Genomic DNA, 12,508 nt, shown 5'->3' on the forward strand with positions numbered 1-12,508 from the left:
AGTTACATAATAGTTTTATTGTTTTACGTAAATAAAAATTTTTTCTCCACCAAAAGTTTATTGAACTATGTATGTTCAATACATAGTGAACTTCCAGATGTTCAACCTGGATTTAGAAAAGGCAGAGGTACCAGAGATCAAATTGCCAACATCTGTTGGATCATTGAAAAATCAAGAGAATTCCAGAAAAACATCTACTTCTGCTTTATTGACTACGCCAAAGCCTTTGACTGTGTGGATCACAACAAACAGTGGAAAATCCTTCAAGAGATGAGAATACCAGCCCACCTTACCTGCATCCTGAGAAATCTGTATACAGGTCAAGAAACAACAGTTAGAACCAGACATGGAACAACAGACTGGTTCAAAATTGGGAAAGGAGTACATCAAGGCTGTATATTATACGTCACCTTGCTTATTAAACTATATACTTAGTACTTTGTAAATTTTTTTCATTTTTAAAAATTTCTTACTGAAATATAGTTGATTTACAATGTGTTAGTTTTAGGTATACAGCAAATTGATTCAGTTATACATATATATATACATATATATGTTCTTTCTTATAGTACTTTGTGTATTTTAATATATGTAATGATTTAATTGGGCTTCCCTAGTGGCTCTGCAGTAAAGAATCTGCCTGCCAATGCAGGAGATGTGGGTTCAATCCCTGAGTCAGGCAGATCCACTGGAGAAGGAAATGGGAACCCACTCAATTATTCTTGCCTGAGAAATCTCATGGATAGATGACCCTGGTGGGCTATAGTCCATGGGGTTGCGAAAGAGTCAGATATGACTTAACGACTAAACAAAAACAACTATTTAATACATTATAATGATATAATAATTTATATTATAATACTACAGCAATTATAATTATATTATTATAACAGTTTATATTATAATGGTATTATAATAATTTATGTAATGATAAATTAATAATAATTGTCTTTAAAAGGATTACATACACTTGCTATGAAATTTAAAACCACAACATTTAAAAATATTCCTTTTAAAATTACAGCTCTAGCTTTATTTAATAAAACTGAATAAAAAGATTCAGGACAGTGGAGCCTTCAGAATACAGGATAAATGGAGAGAGAAGACAGCCTTAATCAGGTGTAGCTTTTTCTGTCAAACGACAAGCTGAATTTGGGGAAGCAATTCACGGATGTTTATTGTACAACTAAAAGTAACTAACAAAAAATAACAAACAAAGCAAGTAAATAAAATCGGACTGAGATGGTTAGTTTTATATGTCCACTTGACTAGGCAACAGGGTGCCCAGATATTTAGTTAAAGATTATTTCTGGTGAGGGTGTTTCAGGGTAAGATTAATATTTGAATCCACAGATTGAGTAGAGCAGACAGCCCTCCCCACTGAGGGTGAGCCTCACTCAATCTATCGAAGGCCTGAGTAGAACAAAAGGCTGAAAGGGGGGACTTCCCTGATGGTCCAGTGGGTCAGAATCCACCTGCCAATGCAGAGGACACGGGTTTGATCCCTGGTCCATCCAAGAAGATTACACGTGCTGCAGGGCAGCTAAGCTCATATCCCACAACTACTGAGCCCAAGGTCTAGAGTTGCAACTACTGAGCTTGTGTGCTGCAGTTATAGAAGCCCATGCACCTAGAACCCATGCTCCACAACAAGAGAAGCCACCACAATGAGAAGCCCAGGCACCACAACTAGAGAGCGGCGCCCACTCAGTGTAACTAGAGAAAATCCACACGCAGCAACAAAGATCCAGCACAGCCAAAAATAAATAAGTAAAATTCATTCTTGCTTTCTTTAAAAAAAAAAAAAATACACTGAAGGAAAAAGTTTCTCTCTGCTTTACTGTCTTTGACCTCTAATATCAGTCTCTTCAGCCTCGAGACTCAGCTCTCCTGGGTCTCCAACTTGCCAACTGGAAATCCCGGGACTTCTCAGCTTCCAAGACAGTGTGAACCAATTCCTTATAATAAATCTCTTTACATAGAGGATCTGTAGATACACAGATAGTAATATATGCTCTACTGGTTCTGTTTCTCTGGGGAATCCGGTCTAATACAGAGGCCATATAGGAACCATAAAAACAATGCATCAGAACCAAGGATTATAATTAATTTATTCTGTGCAGCTGAGTGAAATCTGAAAGGTGAAAAAGAAAAAAGTTATGCTTTCTATGAGAAACACAGCAGAATGAAAATTTTAAAACAAATGACAAACTTGAACAAAAGATTTTCATGTTTGTCTACATAACAAGAAAGCAATTATTGATAATTCTCTGAACATCTATTGAAGAATTCCAAACAGAAGAAGAAAACCAAACTCTTCAACTGACAGGACATGCAAGCCATCTGATCAGGTGTTTTTACAATAAAATGTAAACGGTGAAGACAAATGTTAAACCTTACTTGGAAACAAAATAAAAATGGCTTTCCCACCTACGTCTGAATACTGGGAGCCTGTTGTCTTACTAACGTGAAAGCTTTCAAATATAAAAGTGGAAAGAGTAGTATGTTTACACTGAAAGGGCAAGAAGTAATGACACACTCGTAGCACTCAGATCTTGGCTTCTAAACACCATATTCCCCTAAAAAGAATGAGGGTTTCTTGGGGGGAAAAAAAAGACAAGTTCTAAAGATGGTGCAGGGAAAAGAGAAGAAAGCATCAAAGAATGATAGGGACATACCACAAGGACACATAAGCCAGCTAGAAGTAGCTCTCACTAGTGATATTTGCCACAATTTGAGCAGCAAAATTGGATTGTAACCCAGTAAATAAAATAAGAATCTATGATAGAACCACCATATGACCCAGCAATCCCATTCCTGGGCATATATCCATAATCCATAAAACCATAATTCCAAAAGAGATATGCACTCCACTGTTTATTGTAGCACCATTTACAGTAGCCACACCATGTAAGCAACCTAAATGTTCATCAACAGAGGAATGGATAAAGAAGATGTGGCACATACATACAATTGAATACTACCCAACCATAACAAGGAATGAAGTTTTGCCACTTGCAGAGACATGGATGGACCTAGAGGCTGTCGTATAGAGTGAAGAAAGTCAGAAAGAAAAACAAATACCATACATTACCATATGTATGTAGCATCTAGAAAAATGGTACAGATGAATCTATTTGCAAAGCAGAAATAGAGACACAGTCCTAGAGAACAAATGTATGGGTACCAAGGAGGGGGAAAGGGGATGGAATGAATTGGGAGATTGGGATTGACATATATACAGTAGTATTTATGCAACAGATAACTAAATGAGAACCTACTATATAGCACAGGGAACTCTACTCAATGCTCTGTGGTTACCTAACTGGGGAAGAAATACAAAAAAAGAGGGGATATATGTATATGTAGAGCTGATTCACTTTGTTGTACAGCAGTAAATAACACAACATCGTAAGACAAGTATACACCAATAAAAATGTTAAAAAAAGAATCAGTCTGTAACAATATAAACATATGAATGCATATATATATATATATATATATACACACACACACACACACACACACATTCATACATATCTAGGAGAGATGAGAAAGCTATTCCTTACAGAAGATCACCAACTAGTATATGTAAACCTAATAATGAAAGTGAAAATCGCTCAGTCATGTCCGACTCTTTGCAACCCATAGACTATACAGTCCATGGAATTCTCCAGGCCAGAATACTGGAGTGGGTAACCTTTCCCTTCTCCAGGGGATCTTCCTGACCCAGGGATCAAACCCAGGTCTCTTGCACTGCAGGTGAATTCTTTACTGACTGAGCCACCAGGGAAGCCCCAATGGATGCTAGAGCTAGAGGCTGAATGTTTGATATGAAACAGTATTTGCATAGTCTCAAAATATTTACCTGCAAAGAGTATAAATGGAAAACCAGGAGCTTTATTGTGGAGAAACCTGGCAGACATTCCTTGAACTAAATGATCAAAGTTAATATCTCTAAAAATCAACAAATGAACATCACGTGCATCCTGATATGCTGTCCCAAGGAGGACACAATATTAATTCTTTAGTTTTTTCTGCTATAAATGCATAACCTGAGTCAAATCATGAAGAAATATAAGAGAAACTCAACTTGACAGGCATTCTGCAAAATAACTGACTTGGACTCTTCATAAATATCAACATCAAAAGCCATCAAGAAAAGCAAAGAAATTGTTCCAGATTAAACATAACTAAAGAAACATGACAACTAATACAGTTATGTGTTGCAGGATTAAATCTTGGACTGGGAAAAACTAAAAAGCATATTATTAGACAATTGATTAAATATGAATGGAGGCTATGGATTAGCTTATAGCATTGTATCGATATTAAGTTTCCTGATTTTGATAATTACACAATGGTTTTCTATGAGAATGTCTTTTTCTTATGAAATACACAGTGAATTATTTAGTAAATAGTGTCTCCAAACTAAGTCTTATCTGAATCAGGAAGAGGGAAGGGAATTCACATATAGAAATAGAAATATGTGTATTTGTGTAGAAAGAGAGAAATATACATGGATAATGCTTACATGCACATATTTGTGAAACAAATGTGAAGAATAGAAGCAATTGATGAATCTGTGTAAAATGTAAGTGGGAGTTTTTTGTACTAGTATCACAAAATTTAAAAATTACTTTATAATATGTACATGTTCATACATACAAATTCCCAAAGTAAGTGAGAATTCAAGGAAGTATGTACTAAAATACACTGCTAGTGGGAACATGTAAGTTGGTATTACTTTTCTGAATGTTGACAGTTTGGCAATATATATCTGAACCCTGTATTTTTGCATAAAATTTTGACCCCACAATATTAAAAATATGAACATGGATGCACATCAATTCAGAGCTACAATTATCATTATACAGGAAATATGGTAAAACCTAAATGGCTAATAATAGAAAAAAAATTGAACAAAATATAAAGCATCCACCCAATTAAATAAAGATACAGTCCATGAAAGCACTACTGCAGAAGATTATGGAAGTTTTTCTGTACTATATTAAGTGAAAAAAAGCTAGGAACTACAATAACAACAACAAAGAACATGCAATTTAGCCAATTTTTTCAAAACAAAATTATATGTTATGATAGATGACGTTCTTGGCTCTACTTCTTGACTATTTTCTGATTCTACACCCGTAGCCCCTAGACCTTGGATTCAGTCATGTGACTTGCTGGGACCAATAAAAGGAGTGAAAGCAACGTGTGTGAGCCAATTTTATCCTAAGTTATCGGAGCCCTAGTACAGTCCCACTTGTTCTATCAAGTTTCTGCCCACCTCCATGAGAAGAATGTAACTGGGCTGACGTTTATTCTCAGGAGGAGCATGAGAGCCACGTGGGGCAGAGCAGAGCTGCCCAACCATATTCAGCCTAGGTCAGCTGACCACCAGCTGCTTAGATTCATCAGTAATTGCTGTGTTAAGGTCTGAGATTTGAGGTGGCACATTTTTCTGCCAATAACTAGTTGACATATATCTGAATACCTAAAATATTAGGATTGCATTGTTACATATATTTATTATTTTCTTCTTATTTCATTTATTTTCTAAATAGTTAAAGTACTTGTGTATTAGTCTGATAATAAGTCAGAAGTGAGTTACAATGATTAGAGAAGCAGGGGCTTCCCTTGTGGTCCAGTGGTTAAGAATCCGCCTGTCAATGCAGGGGACACAGGTTCAATCCCTGGTCCAGGAAGATCCCACATGCCACAGGGAACTGAGCCGGTGGACCACAAGTACTGAGCCTGTGCTCCACACCAAGAGAGTAGCCCCCGCTCACCGCAACCAGAGAAAGCCTATGCACTGCAATGAAGACCCAGCTCGGCCAAAAATAAATAAATGAATTGAAAATAAAAGTAAATAATCTAAAAACAACAGAAAAACAAAGAGAAAATAATGAACTCAAATTTAGGATCTCAAAGGATTCCTGGAAAAATGTTCTACTACTCAAATAAATACATAGTTTCCACTCACTGAATGCCCACTATAACCCAGATATTTTAATGTGTCCCCCTGCCCCTCTCCTTTCTTTGGCTACCATCCTTACTATTTTCAAAATGATAAAGTGAGACAGGATTGTTTTCATTTTACAGTTGAGGGAACTGAAGTCTGTATAAGTTATGTAGCACACCTAAACTTACTGAGCTACAAATTGTCAGAGCTGATAAGTCAGCCTGATATGAAGTCACCATCCTTAATTAATGCTAGAGACCTCCCAGATCCCTGGTCCTGCCAAAATTCTGCTGCTAACCTTAGGAGTTTTATTTTGAGTTCCATGGAGTCCTGAAGGTCTGCCATTGCTCTTTCGCTGTGAAGATACTCACACTACAGGCCCACCTCCAATAAGGGGGGGGATGATGGATTAAAGAAAGCCACAAACTTCCTAGGACAAGTAAATGCTGTAGCAATGAGGTTTTGGGGTTCTGGGATGTCCTGAGCTCCCCCCTGGATCTTTTGGAACATTCTTGGAATCCTCCCAGCCTGTTCTGAAAACGTCCAAGGTGTCTCTTGGAGAGATCCACAAGGGAACTGAGTTCCCCAGCTGACAGCGTCTGGGAAGCCCCAGTACCAACACCTCGTTCTGAGTGCGCCATCTTGAAAGAGAATCCTCAGACTCCAGCTGAGCGGCCCCAGGCAACCATGTGGAGCAAAGAAGAGCTGACCCACCCAGCTTTGGCACGGTGGCTGCTGCATTAGCAAAGTAAATTATTGCTGTTGTTTTAAACCACAAAGCGTGGTTTCATTTGCTATGTAGCAATAGATAACTGGAATAGTGGATATTTTTTTCTTAAGTGATGAAGAAAGGAAAGAAGGGATAGAGAGAACAAGGGAGAGAACAAGGAAGAAGTATTTGCCACTTTATTCTCTGGAGAAAATTTTATGCATGAATAAAATTCTCCTGGTGAGACATGCACCCTGACTCCTGGACCCCTGCGGTCCGCTGGGGGAGAAGGGTGTGATTTGGGCTCTGAGTTAGGCTCTCTCTGATTTGCTCTCCTTGTCTTCAGCAAACTCAGAATGGCAAAAGAGCTGAATTCCCAGTGCGATCCTACACTTATCCAGGCAGAGAGACAGAAGTTTTATTTCTACACTTTCTTGTGTATTTATTTATTTATCCTGTCAGGGGAATTTTCAGACTTGTCATTTCAACCGCAGGGAATTTTTCATCCATTTTGGGATTTCAATCACCATGTCACTGAATGGTGATGGTGATGTAGGGGCCGCCACACTCCTTGGAGTAGCATAAATCCCATGGCCTCTGCCTCCAGGTAAGCCAGTCCCCACTGACCTGCTGCCACAAGCATTCAACCAAAGGAAGCTGGACCCTTGTTACAAAGTGACATTCTTGTATAAGATGCTCATGTGAATGGTAGATTCCTTCTTCTCCTTGAATTGTGATTAAATCCTAATAAAATAGACTCTCTTTTCAAGGTCTTTAACTTCTGGAGTGGCAAAGAGAACCTAAGAGTCCATCTGGACCAGACATCTGGCTCTAGTCTGGGAAATACATAAATATTCCAGGATATACCTAGACTATCAGTCACTTGCCCATCAGATGCATTTTCCAGCCTTTAGCTGCCCAGCTCTCTACTGTACAGAGCCATGTCCTGAAAACCGGACTTCCTAAATCTCACAAAGTTGGCTTCCTAATAGGGTTAACTAGCCATAATCAGAGGTACTAGGAGGAGGTTAGAGGAGAGAAGAAAGGGAGAAACCATGGTATTTCTCTCTATGACTCTCTCATTCAGACCAGAGACTGGAACTCTTCCTTGACTCCCATTGGTGCAGGATGGCCCTAGCTCCCTGCTTCCCAGGTTCTGTTAACTCCATCTCCTGCCTTTACACTTGTATCCCATTTCTAAGCTGTCGATGTCTTCTTCCAGATACTTAGCACCAACACTCCTGTGTCTTCCACCATGTCCTTAACTCCTTCTACTCCAGATTGGACTCTTAAGTTCATTACCTTAAAGTTGCTGTGATATCTTATAGTCTAAGGAAGACTGTCATCATTCTACACTTCTTCATCCTGGTGCAATCAGGCATTCCCCCTATCCATGAGCACTCATATCCTATGGACATCCCTTAGTCACCAGGGCTTGGATCTGAGTTCCAAGAGCCAGCACTCACTTGAAATGTCCCATTTTAGTGCTTGCTTCTACTATGGTCTTTCCAGTAGTCACGTATGATGTGAGAGCTGGACCATAAAGAAAGCTGAGCACCGAAGAATTGATACTTTTGACCTATGGTGTTGGAGAAGACTCTTGAGAGTCCCTTGAACTGCAAGAAGATCCAACCAGTCCATCCTAAAGGAAATCAGTTCTGAATATTCATTGGAAGGACTGATACTGAAGCTGAAGCTCCACTATTTTGGCCACCTGATGCAAAGAACTGACTCATTGGAAAAGACTCTGATACTGGGGAAGATTAAAAGCAGGAGGAGAAGGGGACAACAGAGGATGAGATGGCTGGATGGCACCACCGACTCAATGGACATGAGTTTGAGCAAACCCCAGGAGTTGGAGATGAACAGGGAAGCCTGGCGTGCTGCAGTCCATGGAGTTGCAAAGAGTCAGACACAACTGAGCGATTGAACTGAACTGAATGCTTGCTTCAGCAGCCGTTTTACTAAAATTGGAACTATACAGGGAAGGTTAGCATGAGCCCTGCACAAGGATGACACATAAATTCATGAAGTGTTCCATATTTTTAGAATCTAAAAGGGAGTGGTTATATATATATATATATATATATATATATATATATATATATGTGTGTGTGTGTGTGTGTGTGTGTGTGCATAACTGATTCATTTTGCTGTATACCTGAAATTAACACAACATTGTAAATCAACTATATTCCAAAAAACATTTTTTTTAAATGTCCCACTTTAGAGTGAAAGTCTCTCATGGGTAAGCAACTCCAGGACAATTTACACAAGTCCTTGAAGGTTTCAGACTGTGCTGTATATGTGTCACCAAGAGTTTAACATCTGAGACAGAAAGGCGTGGGAGGAGAATCCCGGTCTCATCTACTTCTCTCATTTCCATCCGTCCAACAGCCAACCCTTCATTGATTCCAATGAGCTTATGGATTAAGTGCAGAGATTTGGGAATCTGGAAGACCAAGAATTAATCATTTATTAATTAATTAATACAACATAACCTCATTTTTTAACTGTGTGAACTTAGCAAATTATCTACCTTTCTGAGCCTTAGTTCATTTTCTGTAAAATAGGACCTACCTCATCAGATTGCTGTAAGGATTGAAAATTATGATATATAATATACTATACCTAATAAATGACAGTTATTCTGTTATTCTAATGAGCATCTACTCACTGGGTGTTTTATGCATGCCAGACACTGTGCTGGGTGGTAATACCACAGAGTTTCTCAAGTTGATCTGGGAGAGTTCAGACTGTCAACAATCAGAATGGCATTTATCCACTCTGAGCCTCAGTTTTCTGTTCTGTCAAATGGGATTGGCTATCAATTAATATCTTCTGTGAGGAATAAGTCAAGCAGTTTCTGTAAAGTGCTTAGCATGGGACTTGGCATAAAACTAGCTCCAAATAAGTGTGTGTTGAAGAAGAAGAAAGAGAAGGAGAAGAAGAGGAGGAAGAAGAAGGAGGAGGAAAACAAGAAAAGAGTGCAGATAGTGAAAAAGGACATAGAGGGGGAGTGAGAGGAGGTGATGACAACCTTGATGCAGATCCCAGGAGCAATTCAAAGGTGCCTCTGCCTGAAAGTGAGTCCAGACAAACCTTTGCAAAACCTTGGAAATTCTCATGAAGCTGTCTGTCCAGCTCCTGTGGTCTGAGCAATGCCAGAGGCCCACAGAAAGCAGAAATCATGATAACAGACCTGGTCTAATTTCCATGGAGAGCAAAGTACTATGAGGTCAAAAAAGGCACTTATAGACTGCAAGTAAGGGGATGCAACCTTCTGTGTGATGAGAGCCAAGATCTAAACCCTCTCTGAACATGAGTCCTCTCTGTGAAAAGGCAAAAGTACCACAAGCCCAGACCAGATTTACAGTAACACAGCAGGACTGGATTAGATAATGTCTGCAAAGCATTTTGGACTCCTTGGAGAATGGCCATCTATAAATAGCAGGTGGTGGTATTATTATTAATCAGGCAACCTCTCATTGAAGCTAATTGCTACTGAAGCCAGTGGACATTTACCTGGGTGTAGCCAAGAAATCAGGCTTTACAGCAGCCATCCATTATTTATTTATCATTAGATTAGTGGCCAAGAAAGAAATGCATGAAGAGCACAAAGAGCAGTGATATTTGTTGTCTACAGGAAGGCCCCAAAGGGAAAAATATCTGTTTTTCTTGATATAAAGACTTGGGTTCTGGGGACTTCCATGGTGGACCATTGGCTAAGACTGTGCTTCCAATGCAAGGGGCTTGGGTTCCATCCCTGGTCAGGGAACTGGATCTTACATGGTAAAACTAAAGATCCTACATGTCACAACTAAAACCCAGTGCAACCAAATAAATAAGTTTTGGGGCTTTTTTTGTTTTGTTTTGTTTACAAAAAGACTTGGGTTCTACAGGGAGTCCAGTCTGGCCCTCGGTGATGACCTAGAGAGGTAGGATGGAAGGAGAAGGGGGAGGCTCAAGAGGGAGGAGATATGTGTGTAGTTGTAGCTGGTTTCCTTTGCTGTACAGTGGAAGGCAACACAACACTGTAAAAGTTAAAAAAGAAAAAGGGACTTGGGTTCTAATCCTACTTCCTCCTCTGACTGGCTACATAGATAAGGTAATTAACTTCACTTTTCTGAGCCCCAGTTTCTTCATCTGTAAAAAATAAACACAGGTCTCACCTCAGGCAGGGATTTTGAAGATGAAGTGAGATAATGAATGTTTAGTCCCAAGTCTGCCGCCTGGTAGGAGATAACTGTAGATCTTGGCTCTCATCACACAGAAGGGACACAAGGCCAACAACTTTAGTCCATGGACTCCCCAATACCTTCAGGTCTGAAGCTGCCTTCTTGCCTGTTCCTGACCACAGTGAGTGCAAAAATAATACAGGACTTCTACGCTGGCTCTTCACTTGTTATATCATTTAGTCTTTACAATTCTGGAATGTGGACTAACTATATAAATATTCCCTTGGGGAAGCTGGGGATCAGAGAGGTAACACTTTGCCCATTAACAGCTACTATAAATGGCCCAGCTGAGATTCTGCCAAAAACTCCTCTCCCTTTCTTGGTAGAAGGACAAGCTCTGAGAAGTGCCTGAACCCTGATGGTTTTCAGTGCTTCACTCTGACCATGATTGCCTAAATCAAAACTAGAGCCTAGACCCAGGTGGCTAGAGAATTCAGGAAGGCAAGATGCTTTGTTGGACTATCTAGATTTGTGTATATGTGTGAAAGTCGCTCAGTCATGTCCAGCTCTTTGCAACCTCATGGACTACACAGTCCATGGAATTCTCCAGGCCAGAATACTAGAGTGGGTAGCCTTTCCCTTCTCCAGGGAATCTTTACAACCCAGGGATCAAACCCAGGTCTCCTGTGTTGCAGGCAGATTCTTTACCAGCTGAGCCACAACGGAAGCTTAGGGGGATGGAATTCTTTACTTCCTCTTTGTAACAAAGAACTGGCTTAAGTCAGAGAAAGGTGTGAAACGCTACATGCTTACCTGACTCAACACTTGAGGATATGTACGGTCAAGGAATGAGATGGTAAAAATGTAGGTGGTTCATCGATTGTGAAAATGTTGGACCCTTTTAGGTAGTATCCTCCACAGAGCTGAAATCAAATCATTCTTCCTTTGAGTCATATGAAATTGCCTACACTTGACTATCTCACAGATATTGCACATAGTTCAACTTATAGTTACATAATCAATTATACTGAAATTGCTTTTTGGTGTTTTTGGCTGTGCCGCAGGGCATGTGGGATCTTAGTTCCCCGACCAGGGATCAACCTGTGCCCCCTGCATTGGAATCTTGGAGTGTTAACCACTGGACTCCCAGGGAAGTCCCAAATACATTGAAACTGTGATTAGAGCTATGGACATTCTAAAGCATGAGAGGCTATTACATTTAAAAACTGAAAGAGATGCTATGTCTGGGCTCATGAGGTGATAGACATTGGCATGAGATGCATCCATAGTAGAAGGCAAGGATTTCAGTCAGGGTCTGTGGATCAAGGTAAAGATTTTGGATTTAATCCTGATAAGGAATAGAGAGGATTCATTCCCACTCATCAGACCTTTATTAGATACCAAGAACCAAGCTGAGCACAGAGGGCAAAAAGGTGCCTTTAGCACAAACTTTACCTTGTTGAAGAAACAGGAATGGAGGATCATCAAAGAAGTCACAGTGCAGTGTAATAAATGACAGGATAAAAGTAGGTCAGTGTTGAAAGGCAGCAAATCCCAACAAGGTCAGAGATGGAGTTCCCAGGGCTGGTGTCATGTGCAATGGGTTTGGACCAATGACCAGGTAGACCTTAGGTAAAGGGAGGAATAGCACCTCTA

The 12,508-nt window shown here is 39.8% G+C and overlaps 1 non-coding gene across 1 annotated transcript; it reads left to right on the plus strand.

The window, feature by feature from the left end:
- The first annotated feature begins 8,618 nt into the window (after positions 1–8,618).
- LOC145533663 (U6 spliceosomal RNA) lies at positions 8,619–8,721 on the plus strand. Its single transcript, XR_014074243.1, has one exon. It is a non-coding gene; the product is annotated as a U6 spliceosomal RNA (small nuclear RNA).
- The last annotated feature ends 3,787 nt before the right edge of the window (positions 8,722–12,508 follow it).

This window comes from Giraffa tippelskirchi, chromosome 13 (genome assembly GCF_054371585.1).
Source record: "Giraffa tippelskirchi isolate mGirTip1 chromosome 13, T2T-mGirTip1v1.2.pri, whole genome shotgun sequence".
NCBI lineage: Eukaryota > Metazoa > Chordata > Mammalia > Artiodactyla > Giraffidae > Giraffa > Giraffa tippelskirchi.